General features: G+C 37.3%; 3 non-coding genes across 3 annotated transcripts; all 3 read left to right on the forward strand.

Annotated features, from left to right (window-relative positions):
* Nucleotides 1-1,816: 1,816 nt before the first annotated feature.
* On the forward strand, nucleotides 1,817-1,888 carry TRNAQ-CUG (transfer RNA glutamine (anticodon CUG)). The gene has a single exon. It is a non-coding gene; the product is annotated as a tRNA-Gln (tRNA).
* Nucleotides 1,889-7,499: 5,611 nt separating this feature from the next.
* TRNAQ-CUG (transfer RNA glutamine (anticodon CUG)) lies at nucleotides 7,500-7,571 on the forward strand. The gene has a single exon. It is a non-coding gene; the product is annotated as a tRNA-Gln (tRNA).
* Nucleotides 7,572-20,446: 12,875 nt separating this feature from the next.
* Nucleotides 20,447-20,518, forward strand: TRNAQ-CUG (transfer RNA glutamine (anticodon CUG)). The gene has a single exon. It is a non-coding gene; the product is annotated as a tRNA-Gln (tRNA).
* The last annotated feature ends 673 nt before the right edge of the window (nucleotides 20,519-21,191 follow it).

The raw sequence follows: 21,191 nt of genomic DNA on the forward strand, positions 1-21,191 counted from the left end.
TGTTTTAGTACCTTCAGTTTAAGTTCTTGATTGACAGAAAGTCTTCTTTTTCATACATATAATAATTTTTTTAAATCACTGATTTTTGTAAATATGTACTAAAAGCTAAAAAAAAGGTAGTTATAGAAATGTATGTAATTATATGAATTTTACTATATAACCCAAATAAGCGTTGATGTAAATATATGTACAATAATTGCAATAAAATGTGTCTTCTAAGAATCTAACATTTTAGAAAAAAATGTTTAGCTCTCCCTCATGAATGAAGTTTTTTGGTGTATTGGTAACCACTCGGATCTTTGAATCCAGTGATCTGTATTAAATCTTGGTAGGTCCTATTGGTTTTTTGTAAGTACCGTTCAGTTTATATTTCTCTGAGAGTACATTCTAATAAAAACTGTTTAAATGCTGCCTCATGAATGAGGTTTCCTGGTGTATTTGTAACCATTTTGGACTCTGAATCCATGATTTGTATTTACATCTTGGTAGGTCCTATTGTTTTTTTGTAAGTATTATGCAGTTCATATCTCTGAGAAAGAAAATATCTATAAATTGCATAAATTAAGAATCATACACACTGAGAGACAGGTTTATTGGTAATATAATTCCAATAAAATGTAACCTCTAAGAATCTTACACTGTGAGAACATTTTTTACATGCCACCGTATGAATGAGCTTTCATGGTGTACTGTTAACAATTCTGGACTCTGAAACTAATAATCTGTATATACAAATTGGTAGGTCCTAATGGTTTTATTTGTAAATACAATGTAGTACATATCTCTCTGAATGAATATTTCTGTATCTTGTAGAAATAAAGATCTTACACTCTGAGAGAAAGTTTTATATGTGTTATTAGAAGAGATATTCCATGGTGTTATGGTTAGCACTCTGTACTCTGAATCCAGTAAATTGAGTTCAAATCTCGGTGGGACAAGGTGCATTTTAGTACCTTCAGTTTAAGTCCTTGATTGACAAAAACTTTTCTTTTTTATACATATAATACATTTTTTTTAAATTACTGATTATTGTAAAAATGTACTAAAATCTAAAAAAAAGGTAGTTATAGAAATGTTTGTAATTATATGAATTTTACTGTGTAATCCAAATAAGCATTGATGTTAATATATGTACAATAACTTCAATAAAATGTGTCTTCGAAGAATCTAACATTTTAGAAAAAAATGTTTAGATGTTCCCTAATGAATGTGGTTTCTTGGTGTATTGGTAACCACTCCACTCTGATCTTTGAATACAGTGATCTGTATTTAAATCTTGGTAGGTCCTATTGGTTTTTTGTAAGTACCATTCAGTTCATATCTCTCTGAGAGTACATTCTTATAAAAATATTTAGATGCTCCCTAATGGATGAGGTTTCATGGTATATTGGTAAACATTTTGGACTCTGAATCCATGATCTATATTTACATCTTGGTAGGTTCTATTGGTTTTGTTGTAAGTACAATACAGTTAATATCTCTGAGAAAGAAAATATCTATAAATTGCATAAATTAAGAATCTTACACACTGAGAGACAGGTTTATCTGTCATTTAATTCCAATAAAATGTATCCACTAAGAATCTTATACTCTGACAAAAAATGTACATGCTACCATATGAATGAGGTTTCATTGTGTACTGTTAACAATTCTGGACTCTGAAACCTATAATCTGTATAAAAATTTGGTAGGTCCTAATGGCTTTTTTTTTGTAAATACAATGTAATACTTATCTCTCTGATTATTATTCCTGTAACTTGTAGAAAATAAGATCTCACACTCTAAGAGAAAGTTGTATATGTTGTGTTAGAAGAGAAGTTTCATGGTGTAATGGTTAGCACTCTGGGCTCTGAATCCAGCGATCTGAGTTCAAATCTCAGTGGGACCTGATGTGTTTTAGTACCTTCAGTTTAAGTTCTTGATTGACAGAAAGTCTTCTTTTTCATACATATAATAATTTTTTTAAATCACTGATTTTTGTAAATATGTACTAAAAGCTAAAAAAAGGTAGTTATAGAAATGTATGTAATTATATGAATTTTACTATATAACCCAAATAAGCGTTGATGTAAATATATGTACAATAATTGCAATAAAATGTGTCTTCTAAGAATCTAACATTTTAGAAAAAAATGTTTAGCTCTCCCTCATGAATGAAGTTTCTTGGTGTATTGGTAACCACTCGGATCTTTGAATCCAGTGATCTGTATTAAATCTTGGTAGGTCCTATTGGTTTTTTGTAAGTACCGTTCAGTTTATATTTCTCTGAGAGTACATTCTAATAAAAACTGATTAAATGCTGCCTCATGAATGAGGTTTCCTGGTGTATTTGTAACCATTTTGGACTCTGAATCCATGATTTGTATTTACATCTTGGTAGGTCCTATTGTTTTTTTGTAAGTATTATGCAGTTCATATCTCTGAGAAAGAAAATATCTATAAATTGCATAAATTAAGAATCATACACACTGAGAGACAGGTTTATCGGTAATATAATTCCAATAAAATGTAACCTCTAAGAATCTTACACTGTGAGAACATTTTTTACATGCCACCATATGAATGAGCTTTCATGGTGTACTGTTAACAATTCTGGACTCTGAAACTAATAATCTGTATATACAAATTGGTAGGTCCTAATGGTTTTATTTGTAAATACAATGTAGTACATATCTCTCTGAATGAATATTTCTGTATCTTGTAGAAATAAAGATCTTACACTCTGAGAGAAAGTTTTATATGTGTTATTAGAAGGGATATTCCATGGTGTTATGGTTAGCACTCTGTACTCTGAATCCAGTAAATTGAGTTCAAATCTCGGTGGGACCAGGTGCATTTTAGTACCTTCAGTTTAAGTCCTTGATTGACAAAAACTTTTCTTTTTTATACATATAATACATTTTTTTTAAATTACTGATTATTGTAAAAATGTACTAAAATCTAAAAAAAAGGTAGTTATAGAAATGTTTGTAATTATATGAATTTTACTGTGTAATCCAAATAAGCATTGATGTTAATATATGTACAATAACTTCAATAAAATGTGTCTTCGAAGAATCTAACATTTTAGAAAAAAATGTTTAGATGTTCCCTAGTGAATGTGGTTTCTTGGTGTATTGGTAATCACTCCACTCTGATCTTTGAATACAGTGATCTGTATTTAAATCTTGGTAGGTCCTATTGGTTTTTTGTAAGTACCATTCATTTCATATCTCTCTGAGAGTACATTCTTATAAAAATATTTAGATGCTCCCTAATGGATGAGGTTTCATGGTATATTGGTAAACATTTTGGACTCTGAATCCATGATCTATATTTACATCTTGGTAGGTTCTATTGGTTTTGTTGTAAGTACAATACAGTTAATATCTCTGAGAAAGAAAATATCTATAAATTGCAAAATTAAGAATCTTACACACTGAGAGACAGGTTTATCTGTCATTTAATTCCAATAAAATGTATCCACTAAGAATCTTATACTCTGACAAAAAATGTACATGCTACCATATGAATGAGGTTTCATTGTGTGCTGTTAACAATTCTGGACTCTGAAACCTATAATCTGTATCAAAATTTGGTAGGTCCTAATGGCTTTTTTTCTGTAAATACAATGTAATACTTATCTCTCTGATTATTATTCCTGTAACTTGTAGAAAATAAGATCTCACACTCTAAGAGAAAGTTGTATATGTTGTGTTAGAAGAGAAGTTTCATGGTGTAATGGTTAGCACTCTGGGCTCTGAATCCAGCTATCTGAGTTCAAATCTCGGTGGGACCTGATGTGTTTTAGTACCTTCAGTTTAAGTTCTTGATTGACAGAAAGTCTTCTTTTTCATACATATAATAATTTTTTTAATCACTGATTTTTGTAAATATGTACTAAAAGCTAAAAAAAAGGTAGTTATAGAAATGTATGTAATTATATGAATTTTACTATATAACCCAAATAAGCGTTGATGTAAATATATGTACAATAATTGCAATAAAATGTGTCTTCTAAGAATCTAACATTTTAGAAAAAAATGTTTAGCTCTCCCTCATGAATGAAGTTTCTTGGTGTATTGGTAACCACTCGGATCTTTGAATCCAGTGATCTGTATTTAAATCTTGGTAGGTCCTATTGGTTTTTTGTAAGTACCGTTCAGTTTATATTTCTCTGAGAGTACATTCTAATAAAAACTATTTAAATGCTTCCTCATGAATGAGGTTTCCTGGTGTATTTGTAACCATTTTGGACTCTGAATCCATGATTTGTATTTACATCTTGGTAGGTACTATTGTTTTTTTGTAAGTATTATGCAGTTCATATCTCTGAGAAAGAAAATATCTATAAATTGCATAAATTAAGAATCATACACACTGAGAGACAGGTTTATCGGTAATATAATTCCAATAAAATGTAACCTCTAAGAACCTTACACTGTGAGAACATTTTTTACATGCCACCATATGAATGAGCTTTCATGGTGTACTGTTAACAATTCTGGACTCTGAAACTAATAATCTGTATATACAAATTGGTAGGTCCTAATGGTTTTATTTGTAAATACAATGTAGTACATATCTCTCTGAATGAATATTTCTGTATCTTGTAGAAATAAAGATCTTACACTCTGAGAGAAAGTTTTATATGTGTTATTAGAAGGGATATTCCATGGTGTTATGGTTAGCACTCTGTACTCTGAATCCAGTAAATTGAGTTCAAATCTCGGTGGGACCAGGTGCATTTTCGTACAAAGTTTAATTCCTTGATTGACAAAAACTTTTCTTTTTTATACATATAATACATTTTTTTAAAATTACTGATTATTGTAAAAATGTACTAAAATCTAAAAAAAAGGTAGTTATAGAAATGTTTGTAATTATATGAATTTTACTGTGTAATCCAAATAAGCATTGATGTTAATATATGTATACATTTTATACAATAACTTCAATAAAATGTGTCTTCTAAGAATCTAACATTTTAGAAAAAAATGTTTAGATGTTCCCTAATGAATGTGGTTTCTTGGTGTATTGGTAACCACTCCACTCTGATCTTTGAATACAGTGATCTGTATTTAAATCTTGGTAGGTCCTATTGGTTTTTTGTAAGTACCATTCAGTTCATATCTCTCTGAGAGTACATTCTTATAAAAAATATTTAGATGCTCCCTAATGGATGAGGTTTCATGGTATATTGGTAAACATTTTGGACTCTGAATCCATGATCTATATTTACATCTTGGTAGGTTCTATTGGTTTTGTTGTAAGTACAATACAGTTAATATCTCTGAGAAAGAAAATATCTATAAATTGCATAAATTAAGAATCTTACACACTGAGAGACAGGTTTATCTGTCATTTAATTCCAATAAAATGTATCCACTAAGAATCTTATACTCTGACAAAAAATGTACATGCTACCATATGAATGAGGTTTCATTGTGTACTGTTAACAATTCTGGACTCTGAAACCTATAATCTGTATAAAAATTTGGTAGGTCCTAATGGCTTTTTTTTGTAAATACAATGTAATACTTATCTCTCTGATTATTATTCCTGTAACTTGTAGAAAATAAGATCTCACACTCTAAGAGAAAGTTGTATATGTTGTGTTAGAAGAGAGGTTTCATGGTGTAATGGTTAGCACTCTGGCCTCTGAATCCAGCGATCCGAGTTCAAATCTTGGTGGGACCTGATGTGTTTTAGTACCTTCAGTTTAAGTTCTTGATTGACAGAAAGTCTTCTTTTTCATACATATAATAATTTTTTTAAATCACTGATTTTTGTAAATATGTACTAAAAGCTAAAAAAAAGGTAGTTATAGAAATGTATGTAATTATATGAATTTTACTATATAACCCAAATAAGCGTTGATGTAAATATATGTACAATAATTGCAATAAAATGTGTCTTCTAAGAATCTAACATTTTAGAAAAAAATGTTTAGCTCTCCCTCATGAATGAAGTTTTTTGGTGTATTGGTAACCACTCGGATCTTTGAATCCAGTGATCTGTATTAAATCTTGGTAGGTCCTATTGGTTTTTTGTAAGTACCGTTCAGTTTATATTTCTCTGAGAGTACATTCTAATAAAAACTGTTTAAATGCTGCCTCATGAATGAGGTTTCCTGGTGTATTTGTAACCATTTTGGACTCTGAATCCATGATTTGTATTTACATCTTGGTAGGTCCTATTGTTTTTTTGTAAGTATTATGCAGTTCATATCTCTGAGAAAGAAAATATCTATAAATTGCATAAATTAAGAATCATACACACTGAGAGACAGGTTTATTGGTAATATAATTCCAATAAAATGTAACCTCTAAGAATCTTACACTGTGAGAACATTTTTTACATGCCACCGTATGAATGAGCTTTCATGGTGTACTGTTAACAATTCTGGACTCTGAAACTAATAATCTGTATATACAAATTGGTAGGTCCTAATGGTTTTATTTGTAAATACAATGTAGTACATATCTCTCTGAATGAATATTTCTGTATCTTGTAGAAATAAAGATCTTACACTCTGAGAGAAAGTTTTATATGTGTTATTAGAAGAGATATTCCATGGTGTTATGGTTAGCACTCTGTACTCTGAATCCAGTAAATTGAGTTCAAATCTCGGTGGGACAAGGTGCATTTTAGTACCTTCAGTTTAAGTCCTTGATTGACAAAAACTTTTCTTTTTTATACATATAATACATTTTTTTTAAATTACTGATTATTGTAAAAATGTACTAAAATCTAAAAAAAAGGTAGTTATAGAAATGTTTGTAATTATATGAATTTTACTGTGTAATCCAAATAAGCATTGATGTTAATATATGTACAATAACTTCAATAAAATGTGTCTTCGAAGAATCTAACATTTTAGAAAAAAATGTTTAGATGTTCCCTAATGAATGTGGTTTCTTGGTGTATTGGTAACCACTCCACTCTGATCTTTGAATACAGTGATCTGTATTTAAATCTTGGTAGGTCCTATTGGTTTTTTGTAAGTACCATTCAGTTCATATCTCTCTGAGAGTACATTCTTATAAAAATATTTAGATGCTCCCTAATGGATGAGGTTTCATGGTATATTGGTAAACATTTTGGACTCTGAATCCATGATCTATATTTACATCTTGGTAGGTTCTATTGGTTTTGTTGTAAGTACAATACAGTTAATATCTCTGAGAAAGAAAATATCTATAAATTGCATAAATTAAGAATCTTACACACTGAGAGACAGGTTTATCTGTCATTTAATTCCAATAAAATGTATCCACTAAGAATCTTATACTCTGACAAAAAATGTACATGCTACCATATGAATGAGGTTTCATTGTGTACTGTTAACAATTCTGGACTCTGAAACCTATAATCTGTATAAAAATTTGGTAGGTCCTAATGGCTTTTTTTTTGTAAATACAATGTAATACTTATCTCTCTGATTATTATTCCTGTAACTTGTAGAAAATAAGATCTCACACTCTAAGAGAAAGTTGTATATGTTGTGTTAGAAGAGAAGTTTCATGGTGTAATGGTTAGCACTCTGGGCTCTGAATCCAGCGATCTGAGTTCAAATCTCAGTGGGACCTGATGTGTTTTAGTACCTTCAGTTTAAGTTCTTGATTGACAGAAAGTCTTCTTTTTCATACATATAATAATTTTTTTAAATCACTGATTTTTGTAAATATGTACTAAAAGCTAAAAAAAGGTAGTTATAGAAATGTATGTAATTATATGAATTTTACTATATAACCCAAATAAGCGTTGATGTAAATATATGTACAATAATTGCAATAAAATGTGTCTTCTAAGAATCTAACATTTTAGAAAAAAATGTTTAGCTCTCCCTCATGAATGAAGTTTCTTGGTGTATTGGTAACCACTCGGATCTTTGAATCCAGTGATCTGTATTAAATCTTGGTAGGTCCTATTGGTTTTTTGTAAGTACCGTTCAGTTTATATTTCTCTGAGAGTACATTCTAATAAAAACTGATTAAATGCTGCCTCATGAATGAGGTTTCCTGGTGTATTTGTAACCATTTTGGACTCTGAATCCATGATTTGTATTTACATCTTGGTAGGTCCTATTGTTTTTTTGTAAGTATTATGCAGTTCATATCTCTGAGAAAGAAAATATCTATAAATTGCATAAATTAAGAATCATACACACTGAGAGACAGGTTTATCGGTAATATAATTCCAATAAAATGTAACCTCTAAGAATCTTACACTGTGAGAACATTTTTTACATGCCACCATATGAATGAGCTTTCATGGTGTACTGTTAACAATTCTGGACTCTGAAACTAATAATCTGTATATACAAATTGGTAGGTCCTAATGGTTTTATTTGTAAATACAATGTAGTACATATCTCTCTGAATGAATATTTCTGTATCTTGTAGAAATAAAGATCTTACACTCTGAGAGAAAGTTTTATATGTGTTATTAGAAGGGATATTCCATGGTGTTATGGTTAGCACTCTGTACTCTGAATCCAGTAAATTGAGTTCAAATCTCGGTGGGACCAGGTGCATTTTAGTACCTTCAGTTTAAGTCCTTGATTGACAAAAACTTTTCTTTTTTATACATATAATACATTTTTTTTAAATTACTGATTATTGTAAAAATGTACTAAAATAAAAAAAAAACGTAGTTATAGAAATGTTTGTAATTATATGAATTTTACTGTGTAATCCAAATAAGCATTGATGTTAATATATGTACAATAACTTCAATAAAATGTGTCTTCGAAGAATCTAACATTTTAGAAAAAAATGTTTAGATGTTCCCTAGTGAATGTGGTTTCTTGGTGTATTGGTAATCACTCCACTCTGATCTTTGAATACAGTGATCTGTATTTAAATCTTGGTAGGTCCTATTGGTTTTTTGTAAGTACCATTCATTTCATATCTCTCTGAGAGTGCATTCTTATAAAAATATTTAGATGCTCCCTAATGGATGAGGTTTCATGGTATATTGGTAAACATTTTGGACTCTGAATCCATGATCTATATTTACATCTTGGTAGGTTCTATTGGTTTTGTTGTAAGTACAATACAGTTAATATCTCTGAGAAAGAAAATATCTATAAATTGCAACATTAAGAATCTTACACACTGAGAGACAGGTTTATCTGTCATTTAATTCCAATAAAATGTATCCACTAAGAATCTTATACTCTGACAAAAAATGTACATGCTACCATATGAATGAGGTTTCATTGTGTGCTGTTAACAATTCTGGACTCTGAAACCTATAATCTGTATCAAAATTTGGTAGGTCCTAATGGCTTTTTTTCTGTAAATAAAATGTAATACTTATCTCTCTGATTATTATTCCTGTAACTTGTAGAAAATAAGATCTCACACTCTAAGAGAAAGTTGTATATGTTGTGTTAGAAGAGAAGTTTCATGGTGTAATGGTTAGCACTCTGGGCTCTGAATCCAGCTATCTGAGTTCAAATCTCGGTGGGACCTGATGTGTTTTAGTACCTTCAGTTTAAGTTCTTTTTTTTTTTTTGAAATAACGTTTTATTGGTTATGTAAGCATATAAACAGATAGATACATTGTTGTAACAATAGAAGGCATATAAGGAACTAGTGAGAAATAATAATCATGATGGGGGCACACAATAGACATATCAATAAGTAGTTGTGACGCATGCCTCCAAGTAGCCAAATTACCTAGTTGCTACAACTATTCTTTAAAGTTAGTAGAAGGGGTGAAAGAGACAAAGAGCATGAAGAGGGAGAGGGGGGGGGGAGGGAGGAAGAGAGAAAAAGAGAAAAAGGATCGGCCAGTCCGAGCCACCTATAGAAGCCAAATTCAGGTGTAAATAAGGTCTGGTTGATGTCTCAAATATTCAGAGTCAAACATATGGAATGAAACACTAAGTATTAGCTGTTAAATGGTTGTCAATGGTGGTTCAGCGTTAAAATGCAAGGTCCATGGTGTCCATGTCTCAATAAAGGAGGTAGGGGAGTCTCGGAGAGAAGCCGTGATTCGCTCTAACTTATATGTGTACCAAATTGCGTTAATAGTAGCGGCCATGGTGGGAGGGGCCACAGATTTCCAATTAGATGCTATTAGGCATTTGGCTGTGTTCAGAATGTGTTTAATTAGGGCTCGTTGGTGGTGCGAGGTGTCAGGGACGGGGCGGGAGAGCAGTGAGTAAAAGGGTGAGTCCGGCATGGTTAAGTGCATAACTTCTAAAACCAATTTATGAATTTGTCCCCAATACTGGCTAATTTTTGAACAAGACCACCAAACATGCAACAGGGTCCCCCTGCAACCACACAATCTCCAGCACTCGTCCGAGCACGTTGGATAGATAGAATGCAATCTAGTCGGGACCAGATACCAGCGATAATACAATTTATATGAGTTTTCGGCTATACGAAGTGAAATAGAGCTTTTGGCAATTTCCTGTCTAATATCCTCCCATTCCTCTATAGTTAAGGTCTCTCCCACCTCCCTCTCCCATGCCAGCTCGTGACTCTCCTTGGGGGGGATATTATGTGATAATAACACTCGGTAAATGCGTGAAAGGAGTCCCTTCGTTGAGCGTGAGCCGCAACACCATATTTCCAGAGGGGTAGCTATGATGGGGTGGGTGGGTTTAGGGAGTGTTCCGTAGAAGTGTCTAATTTGTAGAAATTGGTAAAATACCGAGTGAGGGAGCGAGTAGCGGGATTGTAAATTTTCAAAAGATGGGAATGAGGAAAGAGGGGCTATGTCTTGAAGGAAGAGAATATTGTGTGATGTCCAATGATGAAATGCAGAGTGGGTATTACCCGGTGGGAAGTACGGGTTGTTCCATAGAGGAGTTAGATAGGGATTGTGGGAACGAAGTTGATAGAAGCGAGTGCAGAAATCCCATATTGACAAGGAAAAGCGCATCGCTGGCAGGAGAAGACTAGAGACAGGTCGAGAACGGGCTGGGCACCATAGTAGGGTTGAGGGTGAGAACATACGGAGAGATTGTGCCTCAATGCAGGTCCACGTTCTCTGTGCCGGAGGTGAGTGCCAAAGGACACAAGAGGCCAGGTGTGTGGCTCGATAGTAACGAGTAAGGTCTGGTACGCCAAGACCGCCTTCCGAGCGGTGTTGTTGCAGCAGCCGTATCTTAACCCTGGGTTTCTTCCCAGCCCAAATAAAGTTAGATATATCTCGCTGTAGGTTCTTTAATATTTTGACTGGGATGTGAATAGGCAGGGTTTGCCACAGGTACAATATCCGTGGCAGTAAGTTCATTTTGACTGCTGCTATGCGACCAAACCAGGAGATAAAGAATTTGTTCCAGGTAGCAAGATCTGTTTTCAATTGAGATATCAACCGTGGGAAGTTAGCAGCATATAGCGATGAATAAGATTTGGTTAGGTAAATGCCTAAGTATTTAAGTTTTGTAGTTTGCCATTTAAAGGCATAGGAAGAACGTAAAATACTGAGATCCTGTGGGGGGATATGTAGGTCCAGAATCTCTGTTTTGTCTGCATTGAGTTTATAATTTGAAATGGAGCTATATGTGTGGATCTCCTGAAAGAGCTGTTGTAAGGATATGTGTGGGTCGGTCAGTGTGAGAATGACATCATCTGCATACAATGCGATTTTATATTCATGATTGTCCACCCGAATACCCGAAATATTGGGGTTCAGACGGATTTTCGCCGCCAGTGGCTCCATCACTAGGGCAAAGAGTAATGGGGAGAGTGGGCATCCCTGTCGGGTGCCATTTTTGATAGACAAAGGCGAGGAGGTGAGGCCATTAACCAGGATTGACGCTGAAGGGTTAACATATAGCGAGGTGACGGCATTATAAAATGGGCCTTGAATACCCACTGCCTGAAGGGCTTGTTGTATGAAGGGCCATGCTACCCTATCAAAAGCCTTCTCCGCGTCAAGCGCCACCACCAACGTTGGGGTGGCATCTCGCTGGGAGAGGTGAATAAGATCTATAAGGCGCCTAGTATTATCAGCAGCCTGGCGATTGGGGATGAAAGACAACAAACAAAGATAGCAGCGCTGTGTGTTATAAAGAATTCGGCAGTTATAATCATGAACTATGGTGGAGATAGGAACACGTGGAGCTGAATGGATTAGGTGAAAAAAGATAATAATTTATTAAAATACATGTAATGTATAGATAAAATTAATAACAAATGAAAATGATAAAATTGCAGCAGAACAGAATCACCATGGAGCTACCTTAATTACACTTATCCGTATTTCTTAATTTATGTGGACTTAATGTTGATATTGGAATTAGGTAAACTTTTTAGCACAGTCCTGATGGCTGCAATGCCACAGTATATTACCGCTGGAGGAGGGGGTTCTCTGGATAGCGTCCCTTTTAGTGGGTAGAACCAAAACACTCTTATATCCTCACCAGTGTGCGGAGTCCTCAATGCTGAGTAGTAGGGCTGTGTTACCAATTGGCTGCTGATTGGCTCCACCTGTTAATCCATTCAGCTCCAAAAAATGGTCAATCTCCTCCACATAATGCGTACAGAAAATGTGTATAATTTAGTGCAAGACAGACTCAATCAAACTATATGGTTTAATTCATAATATATCTAAAACTGAGAAATAAAACAATTTCATTCATATCAATTATTTCCAGGTTAAAAATAGAAGCCCTCACACTGTTTAGATCATCTTTGAGAAAGCTGCAGGTTCTGCAGCGAAACGCGTCAGATGTTTTGAATTCTGGATCACTTTCATCAACTGGGAGCTACACTTACCATATCCGGATCTTTAGTGGACTTATACGAACTACGCCAAAAGGAACAGGTGAACAACTTGCCAATTGGTAACACAGCCCTACTACTCAGCATTGAGGACTCCGCACACTGGTGAGGATATAAGAGTGTTTTGGTTCTACCCACTAAAAGGGACGCTATCCAGAGAACCCCCTCCTCCAGCGGTAATATACTGTGGCATTGCAGCCATCAGGACTGTGCTAAAAAGTTTACCTAATTCCAATATCAACATTAAGTCCACATAAATTAAGAAATACGGATAAGTGTAATTAAGGTAGCTCCATGGTGATTCTGTTCTGCTGCAATTTTATCATTTTCATTTGTTATTAATTTTATCTATACATTACATGTATTTTAATAAATTATTATCTTTTTTCACCTAATCCATTCAGCTCCACGTGTTCCTATCTCCACCATAGTTCATGATTATAACTGCCGAATTCTTTATAACACACAGCGCTGCTATCTTTGTTTGTTGTCTATCGTCTACAGTGTTCACAGGATTGACTATACCTGTTATATAGCAGCTGCTACAATTAGAACACCAGCCCAACTTGCGCCCGATTCTTTAACTTCGGTTAAAGTTTTCCCATTTCCGATTGGGGATGAAGCCTACTTGATCTGGGTGTATCAGTGTAGGGAGATGGGGGGCGAGTCGATTTGCCAGGATTTTAGCAAATAATTTTAAATCCGTGTTTAATAACGAAATGGGCCTATAGTTTTTTAGTTCCATAGGATCCCGATCAGGTTTGGCAATAACTATAATATTGGCTCTGGTGGTCGCTGCATCAAGCAAGCTCCCCTCCATCAGTGAGTTAAATAGTGAATGTAACATAGGGAGAAGGGCTTGGGAGAATTTCTTATAATATATGGCAGTATATCCGTCCGGACCCGGTGCGGAGGAGCGACGGAGCTGGCCGATTGTGATAAGAATTTCCTCGTGTGTGATGGGATCATTGAGTAACTTAAGGTCCTCTGTGGATAATTGCGGTAATTGACAAGAGGAAAGGTAGTGTTGGGTAGTTGCGGTATAATGTGGGTCGGTAGCGGCCTCTGAGGGGAGGTTATAAAGAGAAGCATAATATTCCTGGAAAAGGGAGGCCATCATTTTAGGGTCACTTGTTGCGGATCCGTCAGGACATCGCAAGGCCAGAATACGATTGAGCGTACGTTTCTCACGTAATCGCCGGGCTAATAATGTATCTGCCTTATCCGACTTTTCATAGAATTTTTGGCGGATCCACAACAGTGACTTGATCGTTTTCTTTGTGAGTATTTGGGATAATTGCCCTTTCAGGGCGAGTATTTTTAAATATAATTTACGTTTAGGGAATCGCTGATGACGGAGTGTCAGGGCCGTTAATTCAGTCTCTAGGTCCGTGATCCGCTTACACTCAATCTTCCTTTGTGTCGACATAAGGCTAATCAGGAGCCCCCGCAAGGTCGCTTTGTGTGCTTCCCATAGTATTGTCGGCGATATGTCAGGGGAGACGTTATCATTTAGGAAGTGATGAATCGCCTCCTCTACTCGGGTCACATTATCAGGCTTAAGGAATAGGGACTCATTAAGGCGCCATTTGCGGAAAGTCGGAGGTCTATGGGAGCAGACAAGATCAAGGAGAATCGCATAGTGATCAGACCAGGTGGTCGGGATCACCTGGGCTCCCAACAGGGATTGGGTGGAGTCCCTATCTACAAAAACGTAGTCAATACGAGTGTATATATCGTGTTGTGGGGAAAAGTGTGTATAGCCCTTAGCGGAGGGGTAGAGCGTTTTCCAGGAATCATATAAATTATGTGCAGTGACACAGGTCCGGAGGAGTTTAGACAATTTGGTATGGGGAGAGGGCTCAACACCCGGGCGGGATCTATCAACATGGGGATCCATTGTAGCGTTACAATCACCGGCCACAATAACCCAGGGATTTGAGAATTTAGAAAGGTGGTCCGAGAACGTCCTAAAGAAGGAACCCTGTTGCATGTTTGGAGCATAGACCGATGCCAAAGTAATGGGAGTTTGATTAAGGAAGCCGGAGAGAATCACAAATCTGCCATGGTCATCTTGAATTGTGTCCTGAACAACTAAGGGGAGATCACGATGAACCAATATGGCAGTGCCTCTGCGTTTAGCAGACATTGTAGAATAGAAGGCATGAGGATAGCGTTTGGAGCTTAAGGAGGGGTGAGGGGTCTTAAAGTGGGTTTCCTGTAAGAATATGATATCCGCCTTTTGTCTGGCAAAAAACTGAAACGCCATGGATCGCTTAGTTGGGGAGTTAAGGCCATTGACGTTAATGGATAAAACTTTCAGAGTCATGGGGGTTGAAAGTCAGCACAGCTCAATAGAAAAGGTAGCTCTGGACATGGCCGGCCAGGGGGTGTGGAAGAGGGGAAATAAAGAAAGTAGAAACAGGTAAAGGAGATCGTAAGTACGAACTGTAGGGCTAGACCCTTTCCTAAAAACGGGTTGGGTCCAGAAAGGAAGGGGCGGGCGCCGAGCGGGCAGCCCCTTCGGGGTGTGGGGTCGTGTCTGTAATAACACATAACAAGGAAGATGAGGAACACATGGGAGGGTATAAGAACCAGGAGAAACATTCCGCAGACCAGGACAGAACAGAGGGGGAGCGGGGGGGTTCAGATCAGGGAGTAAGTAAGGGTAGGTAGAAAGAAGAGGAAACCTATATCATCATTCATATTAACAATAACAGTGCTCATTTATGTGAAATCAACCAAGGCATCCTAAGGTACATTATCAATGTAGTGTACAACATTGTACAGAAAGATCGATGGCAGCAAATGACCACAATAGTACCTATAATTGTCACCTCTATAGTCGGTTTCCGAGCGGCCCCTCTGAATCTAGTAGCAGATTAGCCTTACCATTTTGTACTTCATTATTTTTCTGTACTATATTATGCTGTGTATCTGTTAAGCGCCTTGAGTCCTATTGGAGAAAGAGCGCTATATAAATAAAATTATTATTATTATTATTATTATTACCATTTCAAGGCATGAAACCAGGAAAGATAAGAGGGACCACTATGAACCGAGAAGCAGGAGGCTCAAGCTGCGTCTAATCGATCTAGCCGCCAAAAGCAGATATGGTAAATAATATTGTATAAACTGAGATATGAGAAACTAACGTAACATATTAATTAGATCAAGAAGATATTTAGTAGCAAAATAACCGTACCCTAGAAATAGGCAAACCGGGTCCGGGGGGGCACGCCTTCCTCCGGGTCTGAGCAGGCCGAGAGCCCGTCCATCCCAGAGGGCGCGATCAATCATCCCCAGGACAGAGGCGCTATGCAGCGCCTTGCAATACACAGATAAGGCAACTTAAAGTACTGAATTCGCCAAACCACAGAGGCCCTACATGTAAAATAATATATCAGTAAGTCGCTATGCAGCCAATGTGGGAGGCGACTATAAACAATAACCAGTATTATTGCTGATCCGATGAAGGAAGTCCGCTCGCTCATTTAGTAGACCATTCGGGGGCAGGAGCCCCAGGCCTCTTAGGGGAGGTGACAGGTAGTTGCTTTCGGATCTCATCAGGAAGAGACTCAAATAAGCCCAAGGTTTTGAGGAAATCATATCCCTGGGAGGGCGTTTTTATCGAGTGGTGAGAGCCATCTTTCGTGACATGCAGCTGGAACGGGAACCCCCACTTATACTTGATGGAGTTATCTCGAAGGACTTTAGTGATGACGGTCAGGTCCTTGCGTTTTCTAAGCGTGGAAGGGGCCAAGTCCTGGAAGATCTGCAATTGGGCTCCAGAGTAGAGAACCGTTTGATGATCCCGGGCCGCCATCATAAATCTCTCTTTCGTTTTGTAGTAATGAAATCGCAGAATGACATCTCTTGGGGGTTGGGTCGGTGGTGGGCGCGGGCGCAAAGCTCGGTGTGCTCTATCGAGTAGGAGGAAGTCTTTTGGGATTTCCGGAATTATGGTTTGCAGAAGGCCTTCCAGAAAAGTCGGGAGGCTCTCCATAGCGACGCTCTCCGGAATGTTACGGATCCGAACATTGTTCCGGCGATTCCGGTTGTCCAAATCTTCTAAGTGATCCTCTTGCTGGGCTATTTCCGCCCGGATCTCCGCTAGCTCCTGTTCGACCACCACCTGGTACTGGCAGACTTCATCGACTTTATGTTCCAGGGAGTCCGTGCGGGTGCCGAGATCAGCTAGTTCAGTTCTGAATTCGGTCAGGATCGATCTCATTTCCGTTTGGATAGTCTTAGTGACGATTGCCACTACATCTTGGGTCGTAAGACCTGATTTTGATGAAGGATCGTCATCGGCATCCGACTGGGGATCCACGGAGGGGGAGCCCCTTGGCGTAGCACCTGCTTTCTCCCATGCTCGGAGAATACTAGGCTTAGCTTGAGCAGGTGTTTTGCGGTTCTTTTGTGACATGGCGCAATGATGAAAGCTGAAAAATGTCCAGTATTATTGTCGGCTCAGTTAAACTGTTGACACAGTCACAGGACGGGTTGGGATCAGCTTCCCGAGATTTTATGAGTGTTATGAGGCGTGAGAACCTGATCACCTCCTGGTCGCGGAATGATTTAGTATAAAGCAGAAATCATATGATCCTCATGTTGTAGCGGGTAAAATGAGTAGTAATCAAGTGTGCGGCATCATCAGCATTGCCAAGCGAGGTAGGTAGATCCTATTAGTATCCATCCCGGCAGCCAGGTGGGAGAAAAGGGGAGGGGCACGCTCGTCTGGTCACGGTCCAGCCAGTGACCAGTCGCAGCGCGGCAGGACCCGAGTAAGGGACCTATGCGTTACTGAGTGCAGATCTTGAGGCCTGCAGACCCCCCCAACACTGAATCCCCCGGTGGTAGGTGCCGCAGGCAGGTGTTGCTGCAGCTGGGGAAGGTCGCAGGCAGCGTGTGCGGTCAGAGAGGGTCACAGGGGAGATAACGCACCGGCACCCCGGCGGGGTAAGAGGTAGGCAGGAGGCACCGCAGTAGGATGAGGGCCCTAGAGCGGGGTCCCAGTGTGGGATAGCTGCAGCTACTTACAGTTTTGTGTGCCCCAAGATGGTCGCCTGTAGGAGCATAGGCCGTGGCCAGAACAGAGAACAGATGCGGCTGCAGGGGGCAGAGAGGGAGCCCACCCGTTCCAGGAAGTGCCCGATGGCCTAAGGCAGGAGGGAGAAGACCTGTGAAAAAGTCTCGGCAGCCAGAGAGACAACAGCAGCACAGCTCCAGCAGGGGCAGTGTAGTGCAGAGAAGTCGGGCCTGTTCTGCCACCTCCAAGATGGCCGCCGTCAGTGATAAATGGTGTGTCTTCTCACAAGTTTTTCTTTCCTTTTTCCCAGCGCCGCTCCCAGGGGTTTATATGTATTTAGGGCCCCCAGTCCCCTCAGCGCTGACTGCCAGTCCCCCCCGTTAATTATCGCGGCCCGCTGATCTTTTACAGTGGTGTAGCGTCTGATTCTCGACAGACGCCACACCCAATATGGCCGCCGCCACCGGAGCTCCGTGTCTCTATTCGGCTCCTGTAACTTCAGGGGCACTTGGGCTCTTCTCTGCCGCTCGGTCAGGCCTCCCCAGGCAAGGGGCACGTAGCAGGGCAGCGAGGTGAGTCTTGGAGCGGCGTTTAAACGGCCGGAGGACGTCCGGTCTCGGGCGGGGGTGGTCACTAATTGAGGCCCCGGCTTCACCCCACAGGGAAGGCCACAACCCGCAAGCACTGGACGGGCCCGTGCTCCGGCTCCGCAGCTCACTCCCTGGGTGCCCAGAGTAACAGGGGCAACTGTGGGGCGATATAGGGGAGGGATAGGTGGGGTGAAGGTTGGTTTAAGGGGTTATAGAGGTTTGGTTCGGCAGGAGCTCTCTAGGGACACTTCCTCTCAGACAGGCCTCAAGCCACACCCCTGTTCAGTTTAAGTTCTTGATTGACAGAAAGTCTTCTTTTTCATACATATAATAATTTTTTTAATCACTGATTTTTGTAAATATGTACTAAAAGCTAAAAAAAAGGTAGTTATAGAAATGTATGTAATTATATGAATTTTACTATATAACCCAAATAAGCGTTGATGTAAATATATGTACAATAATTGCAATAAAATGTGTCTTCTAAGAATCTAACATTTTAGAAAAAAATGTTTAGCTCTCCCTCATGAATGAAGTTTCTTGGTGTATTGGTAACCACTCGGATCTTTGAATCCAGTGATCTGTATTTAAATCTTGGTAGGTCCTATTGGTTTTTTGTAAGTACCGTTCAGTTTATATTTCTCTGAGAGTACATTCTAATAAAAACTGTTTAAATGCTTCCTCATGAATGAGGTTTCCTGGTGTATTTGTAACCATTTTGGACTCTGAATCCATGATTTGTATTTACATCTTGGTAGGTCCTATTGTTTTTTTGTAAGTATTATGCAGTTCATATCTCTGAGAAAGAAAATATCTATAAATTGCATAAATTAAGAATCATACACACTGAGAGACAGGTTTATCGGTAATATAATTCCAATAAAATGTAACCTCTAAGAATCTTACACTGTGAGAACATTTTTTACATGCCACCATATGAATGAGCTTTCATGGTGTACTGTTAACAATTCTGGACTCTGAAACTAATAATCTGTATATACAAATTGGTAGGTCCTAATGGTTTTATTTGTAAATACAATGTAGTACATATCTCTCTGAATGAATATTTCTGTATCTTGTAGAAATAAAGATCTTACACTCTGAGAGAAAGTTTTATATGTGTTATTAGAAGGGATATTCCATGGTGTTATGGTTAGCACTCTGTACTCTGAATCCAGTAAATTGAGTTCAAATCTCGGTGGGACCAGGTGCATTTTAGTACAAAGTTTAATTCCTTGATTGACAAAAACTTTTCTTTTTTATACATATATTACATTTTTTTAAAATTACTGATTATTGTAAAAATGTACTAAAATCTAAAAAAAAGGTAGTTATAGAAATGTTTGTAATTATATGAATTTTACTGTGTAATCCAAATAAGCATTGATGTTAATATATGTATACATTTTATACAATAACTTCAATAAAATGTGTCTTCTAAGAATCTAACATTTTAGAAAAAAATGTTTAGATGTTCCCTAATGAATGTGGTTTCTTGGTGTATTGGTAACCACTCCACTCTGATCTTTGAATACAGTGATCTGTATTTAAATCTTGGTAGGTCCTATTGGTTTTTTGTAAGTACCATTCAGTTCATATCTCTCTGAGAGTACATTCTTATAAAAATATTTAGATGCTCCCTAATGGATGAGGTTTCATGGTATATTGGTAAACATTTTGGACTCTGAATCCATGATCTATATTTACATCTTGGTAGGTTCTATTGGTTTTGTTGTAAGTACAATACAGTTAATATCTCTGAGAAAGAAAATATCTATAAATTGCATAAATTAAGAATCTTACACACTGAGAGACAGGTTTATCTGTCATTTAATTCCAATAAAATGTATCCACTAAGAATCTTATACTCTGACAAAAAATGTACATGCTACCATATGAATGAGGTTTCATTGTGTACTGTTAACAATTCTGGACTCTGAAACCTATAATCTGTATAAAAATTTGGTAGGTCCTAATGGCTTTTTTTTGTAAATACAATGTAATACTTATCTCTCTGATTATTATTCCTGTAACTTGTAGAAAATAAGATCTCACACTCTAAGAGAAAGTTGTATATGTTGTGTTAGAAGAGAGGTTTCATGGTGTAATGGTTAGCACTCTGGGCTCTGAATCCAGCGATCCGAGTTCAAATCTCGGTGGGACCTGATGTGTTTTAGTACCTTCAGTTTAAGTTCTTGATTGACAGAAAGTCTTCTTTTTCATACATATAATAATTTTTTTAAATCACTGATTTTTGTAAATATGTACTAAAAGCTAAAAAAAGGTAGTTATAGAAATGTATGTAATTATATGAATTTTACTATATAACCCAAATAAGCGTTGATGTAAATATATGTACAATAATTGCAATAAAATGTGTCTTCTAAGAATCTAACATTTTAGAAAAAAATGTTTAGCTCTCCCTCATGAATGAAGTTTCTTGGTGTATTGGTAACCACTCGGATCTTTGAATCCAGTGATCTGTATTAAATCTTGGTAGGTCCTATTGGTTTTTTGTAAGTACCGTTCAGTTTATATTTCTCTGAGAGTACATTCTAATAAAAACTGTTTAAATGCTGCCTCATGAATGAGGTTTCCTGGTGTATTTGTAACCATTTTGGACTCTGAATCCATGATTTGTATTTACATCTTGGTAGGTCCTATTGTTTTTTTGTAAGTATTATGCAGTTCATATCTCTGAGAAAGAAAATATCTATAAATTGCATAAATTAAGAATCATACACACTGAGAGACAGGTTTATCGGTAATATAATTCCAATAAAATGTAACCTCTAAGAATCTTACACTGTGAGAACATTTTTTACATGCCACCATATG

The sequence above is a fragment of the Pseudophryne corroboree genome, chromosome 11 (assembly GCF_028390025.1).
Source record: "Pseudophryne corroboree isolate aPseCor3 chromosome 11, aPseCor3.hap2, whole genome shotgun sequence".
NCBI lineage: Eukaryota > Metazoa > Chordata > Amphibia > Anura > Myobatrachidae > Pseudophryne > Pseudophryne corroboree.